Source organism: Schistocerca americana, chromosome 1, assembly GCF_021461395.2.
Source record: "Schistocerca americana isolate TAMUIC-IGC-003095 chromosome 1, iqSchAmer2.1, whole genome shotgun sequence".
Taxonomy (NCBI): Eukaryota; Metazoa; Arthropoda; class Insecta; order Orthoptera; family Acrididae; genus Schistocerca; species Schistocerca americana.
This window is the reverse complement of record NC_060119.1, coordinates 959,765,583-959,782,180: the sequence shown is the minus strand read 5'-3', so window position 1 is coordinate 959,782,180 and position 16,598 is coordinate 959,765,583. Positions and strand designations below refer to the sequence as shown.

At 42.2% G+C, this 16,598-nt stretch overlaps 1 protein-coding gene across 1 annotated transcript in view; it reads right to left on the bottom strand.

Moving 5' to 3' along the window:
• LOC124595544 overlaps positions 1–16,598 on the bottom strand; it is a 699,724-nt gene that overhangs the window by 166,555 nt on the left and 516,571 nt on the right. The gene's annotated exons all lie outside the window — the stretch shown is intronic.

Here is a 16,598-nt window from a genome sequence, read left to right as displayed (position 1 = left end):
GCCAACCCACGTTTCTGGGAACCGTCGGTCCAGGAATCGACGCACACGACGACTGAAATGTGCCGGCGCCCCGTCATGTTGGAACCACATGCGTTGTCTTGTAGGGAGCGGGACGTCTTCCAGTAACTCTTTGGAGAGAAAATTGTAATAGTGCCTGCCATTTAATGGCCTAGGTAGCAGATACGGCCAAATTAAACAGTCCCCAACGACACCGACCCACACATTAACGAAGAACCGCACTTGAGGAGCGCTAGTAACTGTGGCATGTGGGTTATCCTTACTCATAACATGGAATTGTGCATGTTGAAGACTCCATCACGCCCGAACGTTGCTTCATCGGTAAACAACACAGAGGATGGAAATGTACGATGCATTTCACACTGTTGCAGGTACCACTGCGAAAATTGTGCTCTGGGTGGATAATGAACTGGTTCCAGGTTGTGGACACGCTGTAAGTGAAATGGACGTAACAATTGATCTCGAAGGATTGTTATTACATTCATCAGATTCGTCCCAATGTTACGTGCAATTGCACGAGTGCTGATTGAAGGATCCCCGGGATATGGCGATTAGGATATTGTTGTTGATACACCTGCTGTATAGCTCGTCCGTTGTGGTGCGCTACGTAGTACGCACCAACCATATCAGTGAACTCACTCCAGGTGTATCGCTCCATTACTAAACAGAGACAATGCACTACTACACTGGTTGACAGCAGTTGCCTACAACTGAAGAGCGTAATACGCCGTCTAACAACTCAAGATCGTAATACGGCCTCTAACAACTGAAGAGTGTAATACGGCCTCCACCGGTTTAAATAATCATGATAGCAAAAAATCGCATTAGGGAAAAGCATTTGTCTTGATGTTCCCTACAACCTCCCAGAGTTTGTCGGTTTAAATACTTTTCACCGTGTATACATAATTAACTTTGTAGTAACGCTCAGTAAGCGAGTTCTTCGCGCACTTGGTCAATTTTTGTTTCTTGTCAACTCTCTCGGTCACATCGAAGCGGTATTGCATTTTCCACCATACATTCTGAAGCATAGAGGGTATTTCGGTAAGAGCGCACAAAAATTTAACAGGAGATAGGCGATGCTCCACTGAACAATTTGAGGTAGGGAACCTGGGGTCGGAGGAGCCTGCTTACGAGAAATAATAGCAATAAAATTACATTACTGTGTACTTTTCTATTTACATTAGTTACAGCTAACTGCAGATACCATCACTGACACAATGAATGTACCTTTTGTACTGTATCTTACAAAATGTGCTGAAACTGACGGCTATCAACCTCAATGCAAGCATAACATCAGCGAACAAGATTCTGACACACACACTGACAAATATCCCAAGTGTGTTTCGAATCACATCACCAGGCAGCTACAATTTTGGTAACTAATTCCATCTCCGTACCCACTGAGGTCTCATACCCAAGCGACTTCAGGTATCCCTATAGGAAATAAACTAGGGGATTGAGGTCGGGTTCCTCGCAGGCCATGAAATAGGACCTCCTCTTCCAATCCAGGGACCAGGAAATAGAACATCATGACTTCCTAGAAATCAGGCTCATACTCCTCGTTTCCTTGCAGGAAATAAACAATGTACATCTAAATAAACAACACAGTACGTATTGAAACGTCCCCTTAGAAAAATTATACAAGACTGCGCTTAAACTGACACACAATGTTTTTTTTAGCGCAACGCAATCTGACTTTCAATAATCCCTACAAAAGAATGGCCCTGACTAACATTAACCTATACCTTTCACAAATCACTTACCTCACAAAAATCTTCGTTACAAGAACTACTGCAATACAGCGAGCGCCACTACTGCCAGCTAAATAAAAGATTCAAACTACGGAAGGCACTAACTACTGATAGGTATAGTTAGCAAATGAAACATTTTGATAGAGAACAAACAATGTATTTACCTTAATAGTGTTGAAAAGTCATAATATACATAGCAGTTCATGACATCCAGTCTTAAAAATTTCAAAACTCCGCCATCTCTCACCCCACATCCACCACTGCTGGCGGCTCACCTCCAACTGCGCAACGCTACGCGCTGTTAACATCCAGCTGCCCAACACTACAATGGCAGATATTCCAACAACAATGCAAACCAGCCACAGACTGCACACAGCAGATACAGAGCGCTACGTGGCGTTACCAATATAAAAACTTAAACAGCCTACTTACAGTATAAACATCTTCGCATGTTTATTATAAATAAGTTGGAAAACAGTAGTGCTATGCAAAGCTGTAGACAGGTTTACATTCATATTTCCTTAAGCTGGGTTCTCCGACCCCAGGTTTTGTACCTCAAATTGCGCAGTAGAGCATTCTGCATGTCCTGTTCAATTTTTGGACGCTCTTGCGGAAACACCCTGTATGTTGATTCACCGACGCGAACACATTAGAAATGCGCATTTTGAGTTTTGGAATTGTTTTCGGCAAAGGAGGTATATAAGCACCGTCTTTAGGATAAACCAATAAAAAGAAATAGGTGGACGTAAAGCTCGGAGATATACGTGACCAAGACCAGAACGTAGTGAAGTAATGTCCAGTGCGACAGATCCAGCGATGCTATCTAAGAATTTTGTTGGCAGTTGAAGGTACTTGATTGTAGGCCTACAACTCGAGAAATCTTCTGTCCACCGTGACGACAAAACGGTAACTATTAAACCATAAAGCCTTCTATAATCCATTTTCGCTAATGATATGGAACTTCTCACTTACGTATCACTGCGCATGTGCCATCTTCCAGTTCTTTACACTTGTGCAACGATCGAAATTTCGAGCTTTCCTTTACATTAACTGTAACTGTTATCGATTTGTCGTTGAACATTGAATAGTTATAGCCTTTCGTGATAGTTATATTTACTCTGAGTTGCCCTCTATGTAGGGTGTTTCCAAGTCTTTGGGACAAGTGCCTAAGCACACGTTATGAGGAACAACTTTTCGTAGAGACAAAATATTCGCTGACTCTTCCCCGTGACGCAAGGCGTCCTTTTGTAATGGTTATGCCGGTGAGAGGGGGCAGAGCGTAGATATTTCGCGGCGTTCGTATTCGCTATGGGTAGCCTAATAGCTGTTCACCTGCTCCCCGTAAAAGGCTGAGCAAAAGTGAAGTTCCTGATTTGTTTGTGACATCTCTTCATTCGTTAAGAGACACACATTCTTATGGTTTTATTGTTGGAAACCACTCTATCAATATAAAGGAATACTAAAGGGCGTCTAGCGTTGCCGGGAATCTCTAGCGAACATTTTGTCTGTAATAAAGGTTATCCCACATAAAGTGAGCTATCATTGCTAGACGTTTGTCTTAAAGACTTTGAAACACCCTGTATATGTAGTGGATTCAGTAGGCACGAGATGTGTACTGATAGTAGCTACTTCAAGGGATGCATGTAGCTATGTAGCCTTTTATAAGTTTCAGAAGACTTTCTTCGCTCTAGCAGGTAAATACAAACAGCGACCATAAGAAATCTGGTTTGAAATGTATTATTTTTTAATCAAAGACACTGTAAACAGCAGATCGATGGAATTCGAGAAATTTTGGTGTCTATTGAGAAAGACGGGTAAATACAACACAAAGGACGTGGATCCTAGCGCGAAATTTTCAGTTGTTGGTTTGGAGAGGAACTCAGCAAAGGCAGTAAAATGTGGCAGTAAAACAGAGTGAGTAGGAGTGTCAGATGCTCTGAAATAAACCCCACAGTAGTACACACACATCGTTAGAACTTGGGCAGGACACTGAAAAAGCTATTTCCGCAATCCCGGAAAAGGAGCTGCTACTCATATCTCACAGTATGATAAATCACACAAAGCGCTGATCCGATGTTAACGAAGCCATGTCCAGTTTTATAAGTAGCAGTGAACTAGTTGTTTAATTACAGTAACCTACTTGTCTTAGATTTATAAAAAAATTCTGGTAAGTTTTAATTTTTGTTGTTGATGGATTCCAAGCGGAAGCAATGTGCTGTCATTGGTACCTTGACGAAATAGGATTGTATTCTTTCCTATATTCACAGATGGCAGCACAGTGCCAATAAAAAGACACAATCGACACAAGTAACGTGAGCATATGGATAAGCAATTTTACAGAGAGAGAAACCAGAGTTAACAACAAGCAGTACTGTGGGATATCATAAACTGAACGTTATTCGTGTGGTCAGGTGCGTGCGAATTAAGCAACGCCACAGATTTGACGAAGGCAAGGGCTGAAGTTCCTGTCGTATTCGAAACCAGTAAGGAAGCACTTCTTCTCATCCGGTGGCTGGCGAAGAAAAGGGAGAGACAGAAATTTTGTGATCCGAAGAGAACGTAGCTTCCGGAATGGCGTCAAAGAACTTAGAAACTTATGATTAGCAGTTACCTTTCTGGTCTTAAGAAAGAACAGTTTTCGAAATAGATGATTTGATGGCACAGGTAAAGTGATTGTGATGAAGATCAGTCAGTGTATTCTTCACTGTTTTCAAAGAGATTTTAGCACTGGTTTCAACAAGACATACACGCATACCTTTTAACAGAGGCTACGGTGCGTAGGAAGTATCCAAAGTGTTTGAGTGACTCCATGGCGAAGTTGAACATACATCAGTTTATACCATTACGAGGCCCACGAAAAAGACAAGTAAATTTAGCTAGCTCACTTGCTAAGCTCAAGAGACGAAATGCGTTTCTATACCTGTTAAATCGTCGCTGGGGTTTACGTACAAACGAAAATTGCATATTCTACTGGACTCTGATTTTACAGAGTCTTAGTAGTGGTACATCAAAATACAAAACTGTGCAGTATGCCGTATTTTGATATCTATGCAAGACAAAAATTGTATAACAGCTTCTTTGTAGCATTTAGTTTCTTCTGATAGATCTCATTTCATACAAGATGTAGTGCCTCATGCAATTGATAATTATATTGGCATGATTTTCAAATGGTTCAAATGGCTCTCAGCACTATGTGACTTATCTTCTGAGGTCATCAGTCCCCTAGAACTTAGAACTATGTAAACCTAACTAACCTAAGGACGTCACACACATCCATGTCCGAGGCAGGATTCGACCCTGGGGCCGTAGCGGTCGCGAGGTTCCAGACTGCAGCGCCTAGAACCGCTCGGCCACACTGGCCGGCTGGCATGATTTTAATTTTACTTTACCCAATACAGCCATAACAAATTATTAGTAGGTCTACGGACTTTCGATCATTGTACGACTAATAAACGATAGGAATCCACAATAGCGGAATCCAGTGAAAGATGCTACTCTCTTTTGTTCATAAACAACCAATTATGAGTCAGCAGATATAGAGAGTCAGTGTGTCTGCCGCGCTGAGCGAGTGAGCTCAGGCCAACCTTCGTGACGTATGCGCCGCGGCCTCTCTCTTAGGCCTCGGTACCATAACTTTTCATACGTCCTCGTAGTAAACTTTATTCCGTGACTCAATAAAGTACCGTTTGATAGTAGCGATGCATGGGTAGATTAAAATGTTTCGTGAAATGCGTCATGTAATAAACAGATGGTACAATACGAGAGTTTCATTCACCTTCGGATTGTTGATATCATTTATAAAACTGCTGAGTAGCGGCAACAAATCGTATCTGTCAATATACTGATGACACATGTCTTTGACCGGATGCCTAAATGTCTTTTACTGTGACGTGAGGGATTTCGTACATACGCGGAGCTGCCGCGCGGTTAGAGGCGCTGTGACAAGTATTGCGCGGCCCCTCCAGCCGGAGGTTCGAGTCCTCCCTCGAGCATGGGTGTGGTTGATGTTCTCAGCATAAGTTTGCTTAAGTAGTGTGTAAGTCTAGGGAACTATGACGTCAGCAGTTGGGTACTTTAGGAATTCACACACATTTCTTACATAAATGGATTAAAACCTCAGGCCTCATTACACGTGATAACATTTTTCAGAATTGGCAGATTTGTGTTACATGTTTTAATTAAATCTCCAACGGTTTCCATCCATGTTATCTTTTGCTCACCTCTCAGTTTTAGCGACACAAATCAGTAACGCACCACTGGACTAGGCAAATGCAAATTGAATGAACACAGTCTTTACCAGCCCACAATTCCTCGGGTATCAATATGAAGCATATTCACATATTATTACCCGGCGTTTCCTCGTACTAGCTCTATGTTGGATTGTCATTGGTTTGCTTTCCGAACCGAAATCTCGTTCGTTTCTATACACTTGCACCAAAATTGCTATGTATACATTGACGTTTTTTGTAGTTTGTTACGAAAAGTAAGTTTTAGGAAGGGCCTCAATACACTGAAAACACATCGCTCAGTGTTTAGCGCTTTCGACTGACCGGGAAAAAATATGTTTCAACCCAACGTTCTATGTCACATTCTCCCCAGACATCCGATTCATTTCCATATTCATGCACCGACACACATCATCACAGTTTGGAGTAAGGGGTAAACAGAAAAGCAGCATCACGTAACGGTCCATTATAAGGAAGCTATTCTGCAATTAGGAAGAGGTCATCTTATAATGTACAAAATATACTTCGTAATTATTGTGGCAAAGCAATAGTGATCATTGCCATGGTCTTAAATATTTCCTACTATTTCTTTGTAATGGTGAGGAATAGAATATTCTTCAGTGTTTTTTTGAATGTCGTTTGTGTCAAATAAGTCCACGATAATATTTTTTGTTAATTCTCCCATTCCTACCGATAAACTTTTTAATTGGTGTTTTTCCAGATCAGTTTTATCGAGAGGCCTGATGCGAGCTGCTTGTTGGTGCAGTAGTCAGTATTTTCTCATACCTATTGAAACTGTGATGGACCCGGGGGAGGACTGGCACGGAGAGTAAGGTGTTGTTTATATACTTTCCTACAAGTATCGCCGGTGTGACATTGACTAGAATGACACCTGAATGGTTCGCGATATTCCGAAAAAAAATGCAAAAGTCTTGCGTGCATCGATTTCTCCCGTATTCATCCGCTATTTGTGTCCCGTAGCAGTAGCGCTGGCAGTTAATACGAAAGTTAGAAGGATTGGACACATCGTGTTACGGCGGTTTAAGGAAAGAGGGTATAATTCGTATGTAAAGAGACATTTTAATGCATATTGGTCTTCTATGACAAGAATGGGGCAGGCGGTCGACCGCGAACTTATACCAGAGATCATCCCAGAGTTTTCCTGAAGTAATTTACATTCACCATCTAAAATCAAGAAAGCCGGGTAAAGATTAGAGCTTCCATCCTCTTGAATTCCTTGCCAGTCTTTTAAGGAAGGGGCTGCTCTGTTACGTCTATTCCTTGGTTTACACGTTATTGCAAACAAATAGTTTCATAATGTAAAAAGCTAGTGCATCATTGTTCGTTCATTTGTCAAGAACGATCACAACACACATAATATCGGCTGGTTTGCATTTTCTGCACGGCAAATTTCCAATCGCTTTGCTTAGGACTGCCATCTACGAATCTCACTAATAAAAATTCAGCTTGTGAGCATGAACGGCACGCAGAAACAAAGCCTTCTTTAATGTGTGAGAATCTAAGCGGCTATAGGTCCCAGACCTTATATCGCCTGATATCCCTTATGGCAATGTATATGCAAGAAATGTTTTGGCGTACTGATTTAAAAGCTTGAAAAGAACTATAAAAGCTATGTCTCTTACTCAAGCTGATTCTATAATGATCCACGTACTCTAAAACTGAGAATCAACATTGCAGTGGCTCACCACGGCATTATTCGTACAGCTCTAGCCCATACCAAGAGTTGCAATGTTGGTTCTTTGCTATGTGAGTCAACAATATTGGCACCAACTATCCTTTCAAGAATTTTAGCTGACGAATTTTCTTTAGCCACTTCTATTTCGTCAACCAAATCTACCTAATATATTGTCATTTACTGCTAAGCATTCACTTGTTTCTCTTTTTATCAGAGCAACCAGTGCAACTACTTGTGTCCATAGTGATCTTATTGACCGGCTACTACAATACTATTTAAGAAAATAATGCAGGTAGAACTAATTACGTTACTGAGATGTTTTGTGTCATTTGCCAACAATGAAACCATAAAACAACAATACGTATATAAATCGCACTGGACCAGAACAAAGTCGAATAAGAGAGACCGTGAAACAGGAAATGTCAATCATAAACGAACCACCAATGAAATTCCTGTAACAAAAAGTAGAGTTAAACCGGCTTATCACTACAAACTCTTAAACATCACACACGTGCAAACAATGGTATCAGAGAACTTTCCTTCGTAGTACGCTTAAATTTTGCGCTCTACGATATTCCACAGCCCTGTTGGATAATACTTTTGAGCGTCGTCTCACCTTCACAAAATATATTAAACATTAAAATAAAATAGTGAGATTTTGTGCCGAGTTTTCCCATACGTACATCTTACAGGCATCGGTTTAAACACCTGGGGCTTTGACTATAACGTCACAGCATAGTCATTTTCTCCTCAATTTGTATTCAAAATCTCATTTGGACTTTTAGGAAACCTAACTAATTCAACTATATGAAACTTATGTCACCCTTGGCCGGTCAAATATGAGCGTGGCAGGTACCATGGTTCTATGACATATTGTTCCATACCGCAGAGACATGAAGTCGGTGCATATTTTAATGTATTACACTTGCGGTCCCAGGGAACTCGTTTTTTTTCTTCATAAACGAAAATGATACCACTATGACAATGTCGTCCTGGACCCGAGGCCCGTGTTACCAGGGCCTGAGCATCTGAATTTAAACCTCTTGCAGCTAAGTTATTATTCAGTTACCAGATGGAAAAGAACTGTAAATTATCGCTTAAATTACGGAGTGTCTTACTGTCGGCAGTTATCCAGCAAATAAACAACACAAACAAGTGGCTAGAGGATGCAGTAACATAATAAGAGAGAAACATAATAAGAGTCTGCATCACAGAACAGAAGTGATATCTGGCGTTCGGCAAAGTAGTGTCATAGACCCTTTGCTGTTCTTGATTTACATAAATGATCTAGGTGATAATCTGAGCAGTCCCCTTAGACTGTTTGCAGATGATGCTGTAATTTACCGTCTAGTAAAATCATCAGACAATCAGTTCCAGTTACAAAATGATCTAGAGAGAATTTCTGTATGGTGCGAAAAGTGGCAATTGGCACTAAACAAAGAAAAGTGAGAGGACATCCACATGGGTACTAAAATTTTGGGTGTACGATAAATCGCACAAATATACGGGCTGTCAATTGGACTAAATACCTATGAATTACAAGTACGACCAACTTAAATTGGAAAGACCACATAGATAATATTGTGGGGAAGGCGGAACAAAGACTGCGCTTTGTTGGCAGAACACTTCAAAGATGCGACAAACACACTAAAGAGACAGCCTACATCACACTTGTACGTCCTCTGATGGAATATTGCTGCGCGGTGTGGGATCCTTACTAGGTAGGATTGACGGAGGACATCGAAAAAGTGCAAAGAAGTGTAGCTCGTTTCGTGTTATCGAGCAATAGGGGTGAGAGTGTCACTGATATGATACGCGAGATTGGGTAGCAGTCACTGAAACAAAGGCGGTTTTCTTTGCGGCGAGGCCGGCCTTTGTGGCCGAGCGGTTCTAGGCGCTTCAGTCTGGAAGCACGCGACTGCTACGGTCGCAGGTTCGAATCGTGCCTCGGACATGGATGTCCTTAGGTTTGTTAGATTTAAGTAGTTCTAAGTTCTAGGGAACTGGTGACCTCAGGTGTTAAGTCCCATAGTGCTCAGTGCGATTTGAACCATCTTTGCGGCGTGATCTATTTACGAAATTTCAATCTCCAACTTTCTCTTCCGAATGCGAAAATATTTTCTTGACATCCACCTACGTAGGGAGAAATGATCATCATAATAAAATAAGAGGAATCAGAGCTCGAACGGAAAGATCTAGGTGTTCCTTTTTCCCACGCGCCATTCGAGAGTGGAATGGTGGAGAAGTAGTATGAAAATGGTTCGATGAACCCTCTGCCAGGCACTTATGTGTGAATTGCAGAGTAACCATGTAGATGTAAATGTAGATTGTCTGTATTCTAGCTTATGACACGATTCCAAGTGTCATAGAAAATAATAAGGGATAATTTTTCGGGTCTCTCTTTTCTCCCAATCCACGCTTGCCGAAAAGATAAAATCATTTAGAAAAAATGTAATTCAGAACTAGCGCTATAATTTGCTGAGACGTGGCTATAGGTCATTCTTTCTCCTTGCATTTCTCCTTATATCTGAGTAAGGGACATTACGAACTAAAATCTTCGTTTAACTTAAAGTCGTGCGTGTGCGAGTAGTATGCGCTACGAGATTGCATGTCTGATAAACGTTTCCAACGTCTTAACGACTGTAATAGACTAATTATGCTGATACGAAGCTTAAAATGGTCTAGAGCCAGCACCATTTATTCTTTTGCTGGTTCGAGGCTCAATAAACATACTGTGATTATACTGTCGAAATAGGATAAGATAGGCGGCCCGGCAGTGGTCAGGCTGATGTAATACTAGGACACTGTTTTTTTTTTCCTCTGCGCTATTTGGTAATGCAAGTGTTATTACATTAGTACGATCTCTTCCGTAATCTGGTTCCGATGAAGTGTGAAACGTACAAATTTACCGAAAGATAAACTGACGCCGAGTATACAAATAACTCCTCACATAAAAGGCTTCAAGAGTGTTTTTGTTAATCGCAGTATATTTTCATGATCAGATGTCCAAAAATGTTGATGTTATGTTCATTTATCTATGTTTACTTAGTTTGATGATATAATATGTCACTGGCACGCTCGAATACATGCTTTCAAACAGTTAACATCTTAGTATTGTTTCTATAAGACTGCGTGTTAATGTTTGTGTTTGTTTTTTTCTCCTCACCAGGGCACTCTCGCTGCATTGTAAGTGATTCTCATATTATTATTATTATTATTATTATTATTATTATTATTATTATTATTATTATTAACAGTAATTATTAACGTTCGCAGTACACACCACGTAGCCAGTACTATATTATGTAACAGGTATACATGGCTATTAAAACTAATTAAATGAACACTGTAATAATCAGGCACAACTGAAGGTCAGTCCGATCATCAGTATTCGTTTGTCAGGTATCAAACAAGATGCACCGTATTCGAACTCAAGCTTCATTAATTACATTTCCATAAACTTCGGATATCTGTTTGTAAGCTTCGGTAAGGCGGTCCTTTCTGAATACAGAAATGTGTTACTCGGTGAAACTCACACTTGTCGTTATCATTCATTTTGTCACACATTTTAAAATCGCTCAGATACGACAGTATATGTCCTTTCCTCATCGTGTTAGCGTTATATTGGTGTCAATGATTAGGAAGGTCTATGATACGGCGGCGGAGGTTGGAGGAAAACTGCGCGGGTCGTCAGATCAAAACGCGACGCTCGTACTCAAATGCAAATTAAAATGAATTGAGTACGTGATCTGCATGAGGTCAGTATTGTAAATTGACTCAATCTACATTATTTCGAATTATCCTAATACTAGCCACTGAACTCAAAAATATCATTGTAACACAGAACTTGTTCATGACGTTTACTTCTCTTTCGTTTGAGATGACGCCGGTGTCCGTAAGGCGCCAAACTGGCACCTTGGTCATTGTGGAAACACGTTAGTGTAGTGTTTGTATTTGGAAGTGTCTGTAAAATTCGGTGCATTTTCCATTACGCTATTCATGTATAGGTCTCTCCGCGAAGCGTGCTTGATTAGCTGAAGCGGGAAATTCGGGTTCGAGTCTCGGTCCGGCACAAACTTTCGATTGTTTGCAGTAATTGTATAGCTGTGGTGGTCCCGTATTCCCGATTTGCGAATACTACTCCTGTTGTAAAAACATTTACTGCAACAACTATTTAGAGAGCTATGGCTCAAATGGCTCTGAGCACTATGGGACTTAACATCTGAGGTCATCAGTCCAGTAGAATTAGACTACTTAAACGTAAGGACATCACACACATCCATGTCCGAGGCAGGATTCGAACCTACGACCGTAGCAATAGCGCGGTTCCGGACTGAAGTGCCTAGAACCGCTCGGCCACCGCGGTCGGCTTAGAGAGATACATTATTGCATCTCACATACAGAAAATTCCTGCTAACCCGGTGATGATAATTCAGTTTACGAATAATCCGTGTAACGTTCGGCTTTCTTTTTTTTTTTTTTTTTTTTAAAAAAAAAGTGCTCTGAAGTTTTTTGTTGTAAGTAGAACGAATATTTCCTCTTAGAATAGATTATTATTTACTCGAATTACGTTTTACTGTCGGAAGAGAAACCACAGTCCAGCATCGGACATCTCTAAAATATTTTTACCAGTTCACCGTCAAGAAAATGCAACATGCCTACTGCCGATTTCGTGTTTAAGTGTTAGACTGGCATATTCCGCTGTAGCTATGGATTGCTACTTTCCAACTCACTCAAAGTACATCTTAAAAGAAAACAATTTAGTTTTTATTTTGAGACGCTTTCTTTCAAATTTTCGATATGTGTTGTTACGATATGAAACGAAGTTATATATCGCCTATGAGAAGGCGTAGGAGATCGACGTCAACAGAGAGATCTCGATAATACTATGTGTTTTAAACGCAATTCCCAAAGCGAGTCGGCAGTTCCGGCCAGTAACGCGTAAGTAATGCAATGTACCTTGTACAATGGTTTGTACGAGGGTCACTCCAAAGGAAATGCACACCATTTTATTTAATGCATCTTTTTTTCTACTTGTTTGAAAGCTTTACAGTGTGTAGATACATCCTTTAGGGACAATATTTTCATTTCTCCACATAATTTCCATTCCTCTCAACCGCCTTACGCCATCTTGGAACCTGCGCCTGTATATCCGCACGGTAAAATTCTGGACTAGTCTGTTGGAGCCACTGTTTGACAGCGTGGACAAGGGAGTCTTCATCTTCAAACCACATGTCACATGGAGCCAGTTCAGGACTGTAAGGCGGGTGTTTCAGTGTTGTCCATCAGAGTTTTGTGATCGCTTCCATGGTTTTTTGACTTACATGTGGCCGTGCATTGTCGTGCACCAGCAAAACATCCTGCTTTTGCCGATGTGGTCGAACACGTCTCAGTCGAGCTTGAAGTTTCTTCAGTATCGTCACATATGCATCAGAATTTATGGAGGTTCCACTTGGCATGATGTCCAACACCAAGAGTCCTTCGGAATCGAAAAACACCGTAGCCATAACTTTTCCAGCAGAAGGTGTGGTTTTGATTTTTTTTTTTCTTGGGTGAATTTGCATGATGCCATTCCATTGATTGCCTCTTTACTCTGGTGAAAAATGATGGAGACATGTTTCATCACCTGTCACAATTCATCCAATAAATTCATCTCCACCATTCTCGTACTGTTCCAAAAGTTCCCAGCATACAGTTTTTCTTATTTATTTGTGAGCCACTGTCAACAACCTGGGAACCCACCTGGCATAAACCTTTTTTAACGCCAACACTCTCAGTATTCTGCAAACACTTCCTTCCCCTATCCCAACGTAGCGTGACAATTCGTTCACTGTGATGCGGCTGTCAGCAGTCACCAATTCCTTTACTCTCTGCACATTGTCTGAAGTGTGTGCAGTACGAGGCCTGCCGCTGTGAGGACAATCGTCAACATTTCCGTGCCCGCTTTCATCGCGTAACCTGCTTGCCCACAGTCTAACTGTACTGCGCACGACAGTAGCATCTCCATACACCTTTTTCAACCTCTTGTGGATGTTTCCCACTGTCTCGTTTTTACAACACAGAAATTCTATGACAGCACGTTGCTTGTGACGAACGTCAAGTGTAGCAGCCATCTTGAACACATAATCTGACGGCGCCACTCATGGGAACAGGTTGAACTAAGTTTTAAAACAAGCGGGAAGGATGTATCTACACACTCTAAATCTTTCACACATGCAGAATGAAAACTATATTTTTACAACAATAGTGTGCATTTCTTTTGAAGTGACCCTCGTAAATAAGATTTTCCTAGTTACAAGAAATGAATTTTAGAATATCCGTGCTTTTCTTGGGTATGCCTGGAAAATCAGTTGCTCACTGTATTTTTATTTACAGTATTTTAATTCCATATAGGCTCATAGAGGATAATCTAGATGTCTATTTTCTCCGTAACTCATAAATAGAAGCCTTAAAACTTTGCTTCAGTTGGCAGCAATAGTTATTCTAATGGAATTATGTTGCGCAAAGCCAGCTAAGGAGCCGCCTGATATGGAGTTAGTGCCGAGGTGGGTTTACCCGCAACGCCGCAGTTACACCAAGTTTCCGTCCGCAGTGGCTGCGTTTCTTGCGAAATAATGAGGCAATATCGCAACCTATAAAATACGGAAGAAGCGAATAGCTGTTCCGGACCGGAGAACATTGCGTCGATATTGCTTCCTTCAACGCAGTCCCAGTAGGCCGGAGACGACAGCGTTAGCAGGCACGGCGGTGCCTCTCCTCTTTCCTGCAGCGCCGCGCCGGGAAGAGCGAGGAGAGACATCGCGGGCCGTGGTGTGCGGAGCAGCCGGAGGAAGTCATTAGACTGTGGGGGGAGAGACGGGGAGAGAGAAGGAGAAGGGGGAAGATCGCGGCGGGCGATCTCGTGAGCCTACCTTGCTCCGATATTGCCTCTGCGGAATGAAGGTCACCGAAGGCGAGCCTTTATTAGAAATCCCGACAAGTGCTGCAAGTGGCGCGCAAGGAGCGAAATGCAGACCGGCAAAGCTACGTGCGGCGATTCCGCCTCGCCAGAATCACGCGTGGCACTCAGGCGGGGGCGAACTTTGTCGGACAATGCAAGCTGCAGTTGCGCTCCGGCGGAACTACGTTCGGAGACACACAGCACGTGAAACGAGTTCCTCCGAAGTAGCGCGAACGTGACCCAGCTGGGGAACAATAGCGGCTTTGTTACGGAAAGAAGAATTCTTCTCCTAGGCTACCGCGGCATCAGCAGACTGCTGATGCCGCGTCGTACTACAAGCAGTAGCTATTCTACATTACTGGATGATGTGATATTTGTTATACACTGCTGGCCATTAAAATTGCTACACCACCAAGATGACGTGCTATAGATGCAACAGTTAACCGACAGGAAGAAGATGCTGTGATATGCAAATGATTAGCTTTTCAGAGCATTCACACAAGGTTGGCGCCGGTGGCGACCCTACATCGCGCTCACATGAGGTAACTTTCCAGGCGATTTCTCACACACAAACAGCCGTTGACCGGCGTTGCCTGGGGAAACGTTGTTGTGATGCCTCGTGTAAGGTGGAGAAATACGTCCCATAGCGTTTCCGACTTTTATAAAGGTCGGATTGTAGCCTATCACGACTGTGGTTTATCGTATCACGACATTGCTGCTCGCGTTGGTCGAGATCCAATGACTCTTAGCAGAATATGGAATCGGTGGATTGAGGAAGGTAATAAGGAAGGCCGTATGCTGGATCCCAACGCCTCGTACCACTAGCAGTCGAGATGACAGGCATCTTACCCCGCATAGTTGTAACGCATCGTGCAGCCACGTCTCGATCCCTGAGTCAACAGATTAGGACGTTTGCAAGACAGCAACCGTCTGCACGAACAGTTCGACGACGTTTGCAGCAACATGGACTATCAGCTCGGAGACCATGGCTGCGGTTACCCTTGACGGTGCATCACAGACAGGGGTGCCTGCGACGGTGTACTCAACGACGAACATGGGTGCACGAATGGCAAAACGTCATTTTTTCGGATTAATCCAGGTTCTGTTTACAGCATCATGATGGTCGCATCCGTGTTTGGCAACGTCGCGGTGAACGCACATTGGAAGCGTGTATTCGTCATCGCCATACTCTCGTATCACCCGGCGAGATGGTATGGGGTGCCATTGGTTACACGTCTCGGTCACCTCTTGTTTGCGTTGACGGCACTTTGAACAGTGGACGTTACATTTCAGATGTGTTACGACCCGTGGCTCTACCCTTCATTCGATCCCTTCGATCCCTGCGAAAACCTACAGTTCCGGAGGATAATACACGAGCGCATCTTGCAGGTCCTGTACGGGCCATTCTGGATACAGAAAATGTTCGACTGCTGCCCTGGCCAGCACAATCTCCATATCTCTCACCAATTATTACGGCCAGAGGTGTTTGTTCTGGGTACTGATCTCTCAGGATCTATACATCCAAACTGCTTGAAATGTAATCACATGTCAGTTCTAGTATAGTATATTTGTCCAATGTATACCCGTTTATCATCTGCATTTCTTCTTGGTGTAGCAATTTTAATGGCCAGTAGTGTAACTAACCACGAGTAACTGCGGCGTTACGGGTATTACTAGACCCATTTCATCACTAAACAGATATACTTGTTTCTATCACCGACATTTGTTACGAACATAAAACGGGACAGTTTGAATCACGAATGTTTCTATTTTTTGGATGAATCCTAACGTAAATAACAGAGATGTCCAAGTCAAACTCTGTTTTAAGAGTCTACTGGTTTTCCGCCCTGAGTACAATCAGACATCTTCATCGACTGTTACGGGTCCATAAGTAAAACGACAACATAAAATACGTGGCAGCTTTACAAAAATTTTGAAAATAAAAATGTGTGAAAACGAACGAAGCA